Raw genomic sequence first — 12,070 nt, forward strand, 5'->3', positions numbered from 1 at the left:
AGCCTCGGGCAGAGGGGCAGACCGGGGATGCCCAGGAGGCTTGACCTGGAGAACAACGAGACCTGAGACCTCGGGAGCCTAGAAAGCACAGACAGACCCTGAGTGTGAGGACAAAGCTGAGAAGGCGCTGGGCTAACAACAATGGCAAGCCAAAATCGAGAACCCCAGAAGAGAAAGATTATCAAGAAGAACTCTGTAACACTCGACAACTTTTACACAGAGAAAATCCAGACAACAGAGGAGAACAAACAAGAAATCATATCCAAACCTTCCCAAAACAATGAAAACTGGTCACAAGCTATTGAAGAGTTCAAATCTGAGATGATGAAAAAGATGGAAGAGATCTGGCAAGAAAATAACAGTTTAAAAGGCAGAATTTCACAATTAGAAAGTGAGGCTCAGAAATCAAATGAATTGATAAGCAAAATGAACACCAGAAATGACCAGATTGAAAAGGAAAACCAAAAGATTATAGCCGAAAACCAGTCCCTAAAGGCTAGAATTGAACAATTAGAAGCCAATGATCTCTCAACACAGCAAGAACAAATAAAACAAAGTCAAAAGACTGATAAAATAGAAGAAAACATGAAATATCTCAATGAGAAAGTGACAGACGAAGAAAAACTGGTCTAGAAGAGACAATTTGAGAATCATTGGACTTCCAGAAAAAGCAGAAATTAATAGAAATTTGGACTCCATACTAAAAGAAATTATTCAGCAAAATTGCACTGAAGTTCTACAACAAGAGGGCAATATAGACATTGAAAGGATCCATAGATCACCCTCTACACTAGACCCAGAAAGGACAACCCCCAGGAATATAATAGCCAAATTCAAGAGCTTCCAAGTAAAAGAAAAAAATCTTACAAGAAGCCAGAAAGAGACAATTCAAATATCAAGGAGTACCAATCAGGATCACACAGGATCTGGCAGCCTCCACGCTAAAAGACCACAAGGCTTGGAATATGATATCAGAAAGGCAAGAGAGATGGGCCTTCAACCACGGATCAACTACCCATCAAAACTGACTATATACTTCCAGGGGAAAGTATGGGCATTCAACAAAATTGAAGATTTCCAAGTATTTGCACAGAAAAGACCAGGACTAAATGGAAAGTTTGCTATCCAACCACAAAAATCAAGAGAAACATGAAAAGGTAAATAAGAAACAGAGGGGAAAGAAAGAAAACTCATAATTTTTAAAATTTGCCTCTTTAAGGGCTTCAATAAGATCTAATTATCTGTATTCCTATGTGGAGAAATGCTATGTATAATTCTCTGTAGTGAACTCTATTCACTATTATAGTATTCACTATTATAGTAATCAGAATAATAATTCATAGGGAGAGGGTGGAATACTAAATGGTCTAAGATGATATGGGGGGGGGGGTGGGAAAGAGTCAGGGCGAATAGTAGGGGACACCAAGAGAAACCTGAGTGAATAAGAAAAATAGGATATTCTATTACACACAAAGAGGGCATGGGAAGGGGAGGGGACAAATACTATTATAAGAAGGAGAGGAAGAGAGCATTAAGAGGTAATATTTAAACCTTACTCTCAGTGTAATCAACCCGGAGAGGGTAGAGTAGCTACATTATCCATTGGGATAAAAAACTCTATCTAACCCTACTGAGAAAGTCAGAAGGGATAAACCAAGGGGAGCAGGGGAGTGGGGAGGTCAAAAAAGGGAGGGGAGAAGAAGGGGGAGGGAATTCATTAGACCTTTAAAAATAAAAAGAGGGGAATAACAAGGGAGGGGGTAGAAAGGGAGCTAATCAAGGGAGGGGATAAGGGATACCGGCTGAAAGCAAACCACTGGTTTAAAAGAAAATAGTGTAAGAAGAAGGGGTGGGACTAGGGGAGGATACAAAAATGAAAATGTTAGTTGATAAGTTCCTTGAACATTTGCATCAGTCTCTTTGAATAGCTTTCTTTTTTTTTTCCTCATGAGAATTCTTTTTTATTTATAGAATTTCATTCACAATGAAAGGACCTCCACAACCTTTCTTCAGCTTAACTTTCAATTTTAGTTTCATTTTTGTCTTTGTATCCACTAACCCAGCTCAGTGCCTGGCACAGAATATGTACTTAATAAATGTTTGTTCATTGATTGTTTGGATCATAGATGGACTACAACTTTCATACAATCAGTTCTTTGTTGAACTTGCCATTTCACCTTCAACCTCTGCACACAAATCATCTCCCATGCTTAGAATGCACTTACTGCCTCCTCAAACCTGACTTTCAGAATCTTCTCTTTCTTTAAGACTAAGTTCAGTTGTCACCTTGCCTGTGAAGCCTTCGCTGATCCTCCTAGTTGTTATTAAGGTTCTCTCCTTTCTCAAGTTAGCTCTTCTTTTTTTTTTTTTAAACTTACCTACTTTCCCCTCATATTGTCTCCTCCACCTAGATTATAAACTCTTTGAAGACAAGAGCTCTTTCTTTTAAAAAATCTTTGTATCACTAGTAACTAGCAACAAACATTGATACTTTTTTCTTGGGCAGACTCTAAAGGAGGAAGCTTTCTTTACAGATTGGCAAATATCCTGCAATTTAGTGCTAGAGAATTACCTGAGGGGTCTTGGAAATTGAGCTGTCAAGAGCAGCATTGTTAGTATATGATGGAAATGAAACTTGAACTTAAGTTCCAAACTCTATCAAGGGCTAGATTGAGGTTCTTCTCATACAAGTACCAAGTAGATGTTTAATAAATGATTATTAGATCACTTATTATGCAAAGAGAATTTCCACATTGCAACCACCAAATAGGTATTTAATAAACCACAGAATCATCAGTTATGCAAAGAGAATTTGCAAAGAGATTCTTGAGTTTCTCTTCTTTAGGGGAATTTCAGACCAGGCAATTCTTCCTTTCCTTTCACTAAACTTTTTGAAATCTGCTCTCCCACCTTTTATGGGGTACTTCAGATAGTGTTTTCCTCTCCTCTATTACAAATTCTAATTCCGCTTGATCACTTCTTCCTAGGGTTCCCACAATGTCTATTTCAGTTCTTCTTTATTGGTCAGAATCAGAGCCAGGATTCCATTGCTCCAAAAGTATTGCCTATTCTGCTTTTGACATGGTATCTTCTAGGAGCAATTGCACAGTTAGTGACACATTTTATTCCATAAATTCTCTTAGATTTTCAGTTTTTCATCATGGTTAACACCCCAGAGCCTTTAATTAACAGGGAAAGACCACTGGCTCTGGGGTTCAAGATTCTCACCTCTTCAATTCAAAACCCACCTTTGATACTTACCATTGTGTAACTTTTGACAAGTTACATGCAAAATGAGATGGGAGTAGGAGGCCTTTGTGGTCCCTTCCAGGCCCATCTAGATCTATGAAACTATGACTGAGGTAGGGGGCAGGAGAGAATAGTTAATATTTATGTAATACTTTATGTTTTACAAAGTTAAATTTTTATAATATCTTACTTGATACACATTACATATATGTTAGGAATTTTTGGTTCCTAGGTTTCTTTATTCTGCCCTGTCCCTACCTCATTTATTCTCCTTCCCATTATACTTGTATTTAGCTTCTAGGTGTGTCCAAACTCTCTATCTACTCCTATCCATCTTTACCTATGCTGCCAAAGTGATTGATAACAATCAACTAGGGAATGGTTGAACAGGTTATGGAATATGATTGTAATAAGTACTATTGTGCCATAAGAAATGATGAACAGGACAATTTCAGAAAAACCTGTAAAGATTTGTATGAACTGATGCAGAGTGAAGTGAACAGAACATTGTACACTGTGGTATCTATATTGTGCAATGATCAACTATGAATGACTTAGCTATTATTAGCAATGCAAGGATCCAAGATAACTTGAAGGGACTTTTAATGAAAAATGCTATCCACTGCCACAAAAGAACTGATGGAGTCTGAGATCAAAGCATACCATTCTTCATGTTATTTCCTTCATGAGTTTTTTCTTGTATGAGTGATATATCTTCTTTCACAATAAGATGAATATGAAAATGTGTTTTGCATGACAGCACTTGCATAAGCTATACCATATTGCTTGCTGTCTTGGGGAGGGGAGAGGAGAAGGAGGGAGGGAAAGGATTTGGATCACAAAATGTCAAAAAAATGAATGTAAAAACTTTTTTTGCAGGCAGTTGGAAAATATGTTATATAATAACATCTTTAAAGGAAAACAAAACAAAACAAAGTGACTATTATTCCTAAACTATGGGTCTGGCCATATCATTCCTTCACTCAGTAAGCTCCAATGGCTATTCATTGCCTTTGGAATCAAATATTCTAGGGTAGCTAGATGCTTCAGTGGACAGAGAGCCAGGTCTGGAAATGGGAGGTTTTTGATTCAAATCTGGTCTCAGATACTTCCTACCTATATGACCCTGAGTAAATAAATCATTTAACCCCAATTTCCTAGCCCATACCATTCTTCTTCCTTGGAACCAATACCTAGAATCAATTCTAAGACAGAAAGTAAGGTTTAAAAAATCAAATATACTCTCCTCTGTTTGACATCTAAAGCCCTTAACAGTCTGGCTCCAATCCTTCCAGGCTTATTATATAATACCTCTTTTTCTTGCATTCTTGCAGTGCAGCCAAACTTTTTTTTGATAGTTCTGTCAAATAATACTCCATCTGTCATCTCCATGCCTTTACACTGGCTATCCCCTATGCCTAGAATGTACTTCTTCCTCTTTCTCATCTCAGTTTTTTTAATTCCCTAGCTTCCATCAAAGCTCAGCACAGACTTTGACTAGAGTCCTTTCCTGATACTCCAGCATCCAATGTCTTTTTTTCCTTCACCCTAGAAATAATCTTGTATAACTTTGTATATCACAAGTTCACATGCCATCTCTCCCTGTAGAACATAAGTTATTGAGGGCAGGGATTGCCTGCAAATTTTGTCCTTGTATGCATAGCATATAGAACATTGCTTGACACATAGTAGGCTATAAAATATGATTTTTGATTGATTGGTTGATTCTCTAGGCTTTATCATAGAGTATAAAATTGTGGGTGAGGTCCTAAATTGAGTTCGACACGTAAGCCCCTACATCTACTCATGATAAAGAAGGAATCATGTTTTTGTGAAGGCTAGTGGACCAAATGTGCAGGAAAATTCTGGAATTGCTTCATTTATATCAAATATTCTTTTTAAAAATTCAAATATATTTGGGAGCAGCTGAGTGGCTCAGTGGATTGAGAGCCAGTCCTAGAGATGGGAGGTCCTAGGTGAAAAAGTAAATAATGTGGGAAAGGGACTAGATGGACAAATGGGTGCCAGTCAGAGAATAAAACAAACTGGGGACACTCCCACACCCCACAAGGGAAAGGACTGACAAGATAACATTGAATAACCACACAGGGATGTGGGAAATGGGGAATGACAGTTGACAGTTGAACTGTCCACCAAACAGCTAGAGATACCAGTGATGTTAAGGTAACTCAATAGTAGGTCCTTGTTGGTGTAGAGGAGACAAAGGAAGTATATTTAAACAGTTTTTAATGTTGGTAAAGAGGGAAAGTGGGTGGAGGATTTCTAACACTAAAGAAAAACAGACCAACTACCTTTAGGATGTAAAGGCCAACTGGCTTGTCTCTGCTACACTAGCAGGCAGCTCTAGCTATATTGGAGAGGATGGGATTCTCACTGCGTGGGTACAAGCTGCACCAAGGTGATATCAGGAACCAGGAACAAATCCTTGAACAGCTATTAAGTCCAAAGGAAGCTCTAGGGAGAATAGGCTATCTGACAGCTGTCCACCAGCTGTAGATCTGAACCTTATCTCTACCCAGGCTGAGTTGATTGATGATTCGATTTTCTTCAAAACCCCCAAACTCTCAGCAAGCTAGACCACAGACCTCCTTCTCCCAGCTTAGCCAAGAAATTCACTCTCCTTTTCAAACCTCTGACTTCATTCCATCTTGGAATGTCCATGCACTTAGCCAAGGCTTGCTTTTTAGCTGTCAGCTTTCTGTCCTAACTTCAATCTAAGTCTACCCTATAATTTACCTATAACATAGGTTCAAATCTGGCGTCAGACACTTTCCAGCTGTGTGACTCTGGGCAAGTCACTTAACCCCCACTATCTAACCTTTATGACTCTTCTGCCTTAGAACTAATATACAGTGTTGATTCTAAGACAGAAGGTAAGGGTTTAAAAAACATTCAATGATATTTTATTTTCCCAATTACATGTAATAACAATTTTCAACATGTTTTTTGAAATGATAAGATGCAACTTGTCTCCCTTTCTCTCTTCTCTCTTCTTTCCCCTCTCTCAGTGTTGGTAAGCAACTTGATCTGGATTATACATGTATTATAATGCAAAACATACTTCCATATTGGCCATTGTTGTAAGAGAATATTCATATAAAACCAATATCTCAAAATAAAACTGTAAACAAACTCATATGAAAGATATATGCTTTGATCTGCATCTGACTCCAACAGTTTTTTCTCTGGAGATGGCTAGCATTCTTTATTATTAAGTCCTTTAGAATCATCCCAGGTGATTGTTTTGCTGAGAGTAGCTAAGTCTTTCACAGTTGGTTGTTGTACAATATTGTTATCATGTACAATGTTCTCCTGGTTCTGCTTATTTCACTGTACATCAATTCATGCAGATCTTTCCAGCTTTTTTGGAAATCATCATGCTTATCATTTCTTATAACACAACATTATTCCATTACCAGCATTTGCAATTTGTTCAGCCATTTCCCAATTTATGGATTTCAATTTCCTCCATTTCCAATTCTGCCATGCCAAAAAGAGCTGCCATAAATATTTTTGTACAAGTAAATCCTTTCCCCTTCTTAAAATTATCTCTTTAGGATACAGACCTAGTAGTAGTATTACAGGATCAAAGGATATGCACCTTTGGATATAGTTCCAAATTGCCCTCCAGAATGGCTGAATCAGTTCACAATTCCACCAACAGTACATTAGTGTCCCAATTTTGCCACATGCCCTCCAACATTTATTACTTTCTAATACTGCCATACTGACCAATCTGATAGGTGTTAGATGGCACCTCAGAATTGTTTTCATTTGCATTTCTCTAATCACGAATGTATATAAAATATTCTCAAAGTCCTCAGGGTTCATGTATCAGATAGTCTGTGAACATGGATGGCCAAAAAAAAATTATATCTTAATTTCATTATAATTGGTTTTCTTTGTAATTCAATGAGAGTATGGGTTGAGACAGTAACATCAAAATATGCATACCACATGCACATACACACACATATAATTTAGTCTACATAATCATATAGACATAGATGGTACTTAAGCCTGTGCTCAGAATTCCAGTGTGAAACTAAGAAAGGTATAAAGACACCAGGTAGCAGAGAGTGAAAATCTAGTGAGTGTCATACTGTAATTCATCATATGGATGGTCATACAACATTACATGACAGCATTTAAGGCTGTCCTAGACTCTCCCCTCATTCATGGTGATCTCAGCAGTTTCCATGGATTAAATTATCATCTCTATGCAGATAACTGTAAGATCTATATGTCTGGTCAATTCTTCCATCAGGAGGCATTTATGAGGCATCTACTATGGACCAAGAACTATGTTAAGCTCTGGGGATTTAAATATAAAGACAGCAATAATTCTTCAGTCCTTATCTTCTTCCTGATTGCCAGTCCCACATCACCATTTGCCTATTAAACATCTCCACTAGTGTGTCCCATAGGCATCTTAAATACAACATACCCATATAGTAATGTTTATGTACGTAGCAGCATGGCTCAAGTCTGCTAGGTTATAGTTGCCCTCTATACAATTTCTGTCAAGTGATTGGCTATACTATGGTAAAATCTGGCTATGAAGAAATTTTTAGAAAAAGAAAAGAAACATCATAAAACCAGTAGTTTATTCTGAATATTGGCATTCATTGCTACTTATAGAGGTAGATAAAAAGAGCAAAGAAAGGGGAAACAAAGAGTGGGAAGAGAAAGAGAAAAACATCATCAGAAAGGAAGGCAGAAAAATACCCATGGACCCAGGAGATTGGGACCAGAATCTTTGTTAATTTCTGATATTGCCATTGTGAGTAGGAAAGGAACAGTAAGATGCTTTGAAGTTGATAGATTCCTATACTTATGGTATTTGAAATCCTGAATGTTACATTTTACAAATATATTTATGAACATACAATTTATCTTGCCTGAATACACACCAACTCAATTTTAGTCCCAGCTGTGCTTGGCATATTCATAAGACAAGTATCATTCAGATATTTTTTTAAAATGAGGTCAGCTAAAATGTGCTTTCCTTTAAGCCTTCATCTATTAATGACAGCTTTCCTTTTTTCAAATATCTTATTACTTGAAATGCTTATTCATGGAAAAAATATCACCACAAACTTAATTTGAGAGATCAGAGTGTACTGAAGCCTACATTGTTCAAACCTGACCAGTGATCTCTTAAATTTGGAACTAATCTTCCAAAGAAAATAATAATAATAATAATAATAATAATAATAATAATAATAATAGCTAGCATTTATATTGCACTCTCAGGTTGGCAAAGTACTTTACAAATATTTCTATTGGATCCTCATAACAACCCAGGGAGATAATTAATATTATTATTCCCATTTTACAGATGAGAAAACTGAGGCATAGATTAAATGATTTCTCCAGGGTCACAGAGCTAGTAGGTATCTCTTCCATATGTAACAAAATTCCTTTCATCTTAAACTTCTTTCTAAATTAACTTTATTTGTTTTCCAATTTTTAACTATCACAGAAAATGCTGTACAATAAATATTTTAGACTATATGAAATGTTTTTTCCCTTTCTTATACCTTCCATCTTATGGCACTCATTGAATCCTGGCTTCTTCCTTCATCACTTTCCTTTGTTACTATTTCTAGGACAGGTTGTACTTTCTTACCTTCCATCCCCACAATCTACTGGTCAAGATGGAGAAATTCAAATACTCCATGCTTCCCATTACCTCTTATAAACAAACCCTCCCTTTATTACAGTCACTCCAGCAACTTCTCCCTCTTTTGAGATATGTTCAATCCAAATTTATCCTCTATTAGTTATACTTCCACAAGACATTCTCCCACTCTCCACAGCTGTTGTTACAAACTCTGTCTTATATCAAGTTCCCATCATATTCCCTTCACCGTCATAGCTGGGAACCTGCCCTCATACTTCACTTCAAAAATTGAGGCCATTTGCCATAAGCTCCCTTTTTCTCTCCTGTTCCTCATCTTCCACACCAAAGATACCTTTTCCTACAATTTTTTCCTTTACTTCTCCCTTGGATGAATTGGTGTCTCTTCTTTTTTGCAAAGATCAAACCCTTTACATATATCCTTGAACCCAAATTCACTCCTATGAACACAAGCAAAAGACTTTTTTTTTCATTCCCACTCTTTCTCTTTTATCCTCAATCACTCCCCAATCTACTACCTCCTTCCCTGCTGCCTATAAACCCATCAATGTTTTCTGCATTCTTAAAAATGCTCACCTGATCCTCTGTCCCTTCTAGCCTAAACTCCTCAAATGTATTTGGTGCCTCTACTTCTCTCATTTCAATGTCTCCTAAAACCTCTATAATCTGACTTCAGATGTGGCTTTATCATTTGATTGAAATAGTTCTCTCCAAAGTTATCTCAATTTCCAAAGCCTTTTCCCAATCCTCATTGTTTTTGATCTCTGCAATCTTTGACATTATTGATCGCCTTCTCCTTTTCCTCTCTGGGTTTCATTGACATTGATCTCTCCTGGTTCTTTGACCTGTGTTAGACTATTCCTCTTCAGTTTCCTTTCCTTGATCTTCATTCTGGTCACACCCAATAACTTTAGATGTCTCTCAAAGCTCAGTCCTGGTTTCTCTTCTCTTTCCCCTCTAAATGCTTCCCCCTAGAGCTTCCCTCTCATCAACTTGCATTGATTATTGAACATTATTAACCATCTCTGCAGGTGACTCCCAGATTTATGTATCCAACATTTTCCTCTCTCTAGATGCCCAATACTACATTATCAACTGTCTTTTGGATAGAACCCATTATTCTTTCTCCTAAATCTCCCCTCTTCCATTCTCTTACTGTTGAGGGCATCACCTTTTTTTCAGGGTAGAATGTCATTATATACTCCTCACTCTTAACTCACCAACATATCCAATCTGTTGCCAATTCTTATCTTTCCTATCTTCTGTGCATCTCTCCTACATATCCCCTTTTCTCAAATCATTCAACCATCACCTTACTTTAAGCCCTCATCACCTCTATTAACTCAAGTCTCTCCCCTCTCTATTTTATTCTCCACTCAGCTGCCAAAGTGATTTTCCTAAAACCTAAGGCCTGCCTAGTCACTCTCAACTCAGTAAACTCTAGTCTAGAGGTTTCCTCATTTCTAGGATCAATAAAGTCCTCTGATTGGCATTCAGAGCCCTCTGTAACTTGGCACCTTCTTACCTTTACAAGTATTTTACACTTTACTCCCTTCCACAATCTATGATCCAGTTATGCTGGTCTATTTATTTTGTAGTTTTTCACAGGATTCCATCTCCCCTTTTGTACTGATTGCAGAGGCCCAAGCTATAGAGTTTTCTTCTTTATTTCTTAGTTTCCCTGGCTTCTTTGAAGACTTAAATACAATCTCAACTAGTAGTGCCTCGGATGTCAATTGTACTTAGTTCTTGTATTTAAAAAAAATTAATATTTGCACAAATTGCAGTCATTTGCACTTAGTCATTTGTATGTCTCCTAATTAGAATGTGACCTTCTTAAGAGTAAGAGACCTTTTTTCTCTTTCTTTGTACCCACCACTTAGCAGAGGGTCTGACATACAAAGCATTTGTCAATCGCTTGTTGGTTGATTGGTAGAGACTAGAACCCAGGAGCTCTGACTTTCCAGTCCAAGATTCTTTGCACTACACCTCCAAGGTTCACACTAGGTTGAAACTGTAACCATTTGCTTGCAAACTGTAACTACAGCAACGTGTAAATATCTTTGTAGACAAAATTGCTACATCTTTCTTTCACTAGGCACGAAGCATCGTATCCTTCCATTGGCCAAGAGAACAATGTTGCAGCAGGAGAGTCTCCAGTGATCGCCCAGTTTTAAGGGATGACCAAGCTACTGGGCTTCTGGGTCCTAGCCTCCAATGACGTCAAAGCTGCGGGAGCGCGCCCGCGGGGAAGGCCAGCGTTCTAGAGGCCGGTTCCGGTTTTCTCCATTCCGGGCCGCGAGCTAGCTCTCTAGCGCGAGGACGGGCGCCTGGGTCGTCGCGATCTGCGCGTGCTCGAAAAAGGAAAAGGTGGGGGGGGGGAGAGGGAAGGCGGCCTCGCGAGGAGAGACTCCATGATTGGTCGACGCCTCGCCAACGGGGCTTCCCAGCCGGTCCAGCAGGGGTAAAACAATAAGAGTGGGCGGTGGTAAAGGGGGCGGGACCCGAGGGTTCCCTGTCGCTCAATGCCAGATTCCGGCGCCGGGGAAGGAGGGGAGTCGGAGAGACAGTGAACGAGAGACATACACGCGCGCGCGCGCCCCGCAGGACAGCGCCCGAGACTCGCTCGGGGGTTTTTTTTGTTGCGTTGGGGAGGCCGGACCAAGCGGAGAGAACGCGGACCTTCCGCCGCAGCCTCCTCCGTGAACTGAATCTGTCTATCGGCTGGCCTCCGCCGCTGTTGGTTGGAGGTGTGTGTGTAAATGTGCGTGTGTAAATGTGTGTGTGTGAGAGAGAGAGAGGTGGGTGGTGGTGGTGGTGTGGTGGCCGGGAGGGGACAAACCTCTGGCGCACCCCGGCTCGAGGCAACCGTCTGGCGCGAGCCGCCGCCGCCGCAGGACATTGTTCTTGCCGGCGCCGCGGGCGCGCGAGGGGAGCCGGGGCCTTGCGCCGAGGTGAGGGCGGTGGGGGCCTCCGGGGAGGAAGCGGCCACCCCCCGCGAGAGGGGGGTTAAAGGGGGGGCCGTGGCCGGCGCCGCCCTGCCCGAGGGGGAGGAAGGGGGAGGGGAGAAGGAGGCCGAGGCACTAGTCGCGGCCTTCGGGAACCCTTGCTGCCGGGCGAGATCCTGAGGCGGCCGGCCGGGGTGGGGGGCGGGGG

The 12,070-nt window shown here is 39.9% G+C and overlaps 1 protein-coding gene across 1 annotated transcript in view; it reads left to right on the plus strand.

Annotated features, from left to right (window-relative positions):
* The first annotated feature begins 11,477 nt into the window (after window positions 1–11,477).
* Window positions 11,478–12,070, plus strand: part of G3BP2 (G3BP stress granule assembly factor 2) — a 47,531-nt gene continuing 46,938 nt past the window's right edge. Inside the window, exon 1 of the mRNA XM_044682366.1 lies at window positions 11,478–11,664. The gene's annotated coding sequence lies outside the window, so the exon portion shown is untranslated. The remainder of the gene's footprint in view (window positions 11,665–12,070) is intronic.

The sequence above is a fragment of the Gracilinanus agilis genome, chromosome 6 (genome assembly GCF_016433145.1).
Source record: "Gracilinanus agilis isolate LMUSP501 chromosome 6, AgileGrace, whole genome shotgun sequence".
NCBI classification, from domain to species: domain Eukaryota; kingdom Metazoa; phylum Chordata; class Mammalia; order Didelphimorphia; family Didelphidae; genus Gracilinanus; species Gracilinanus agilis.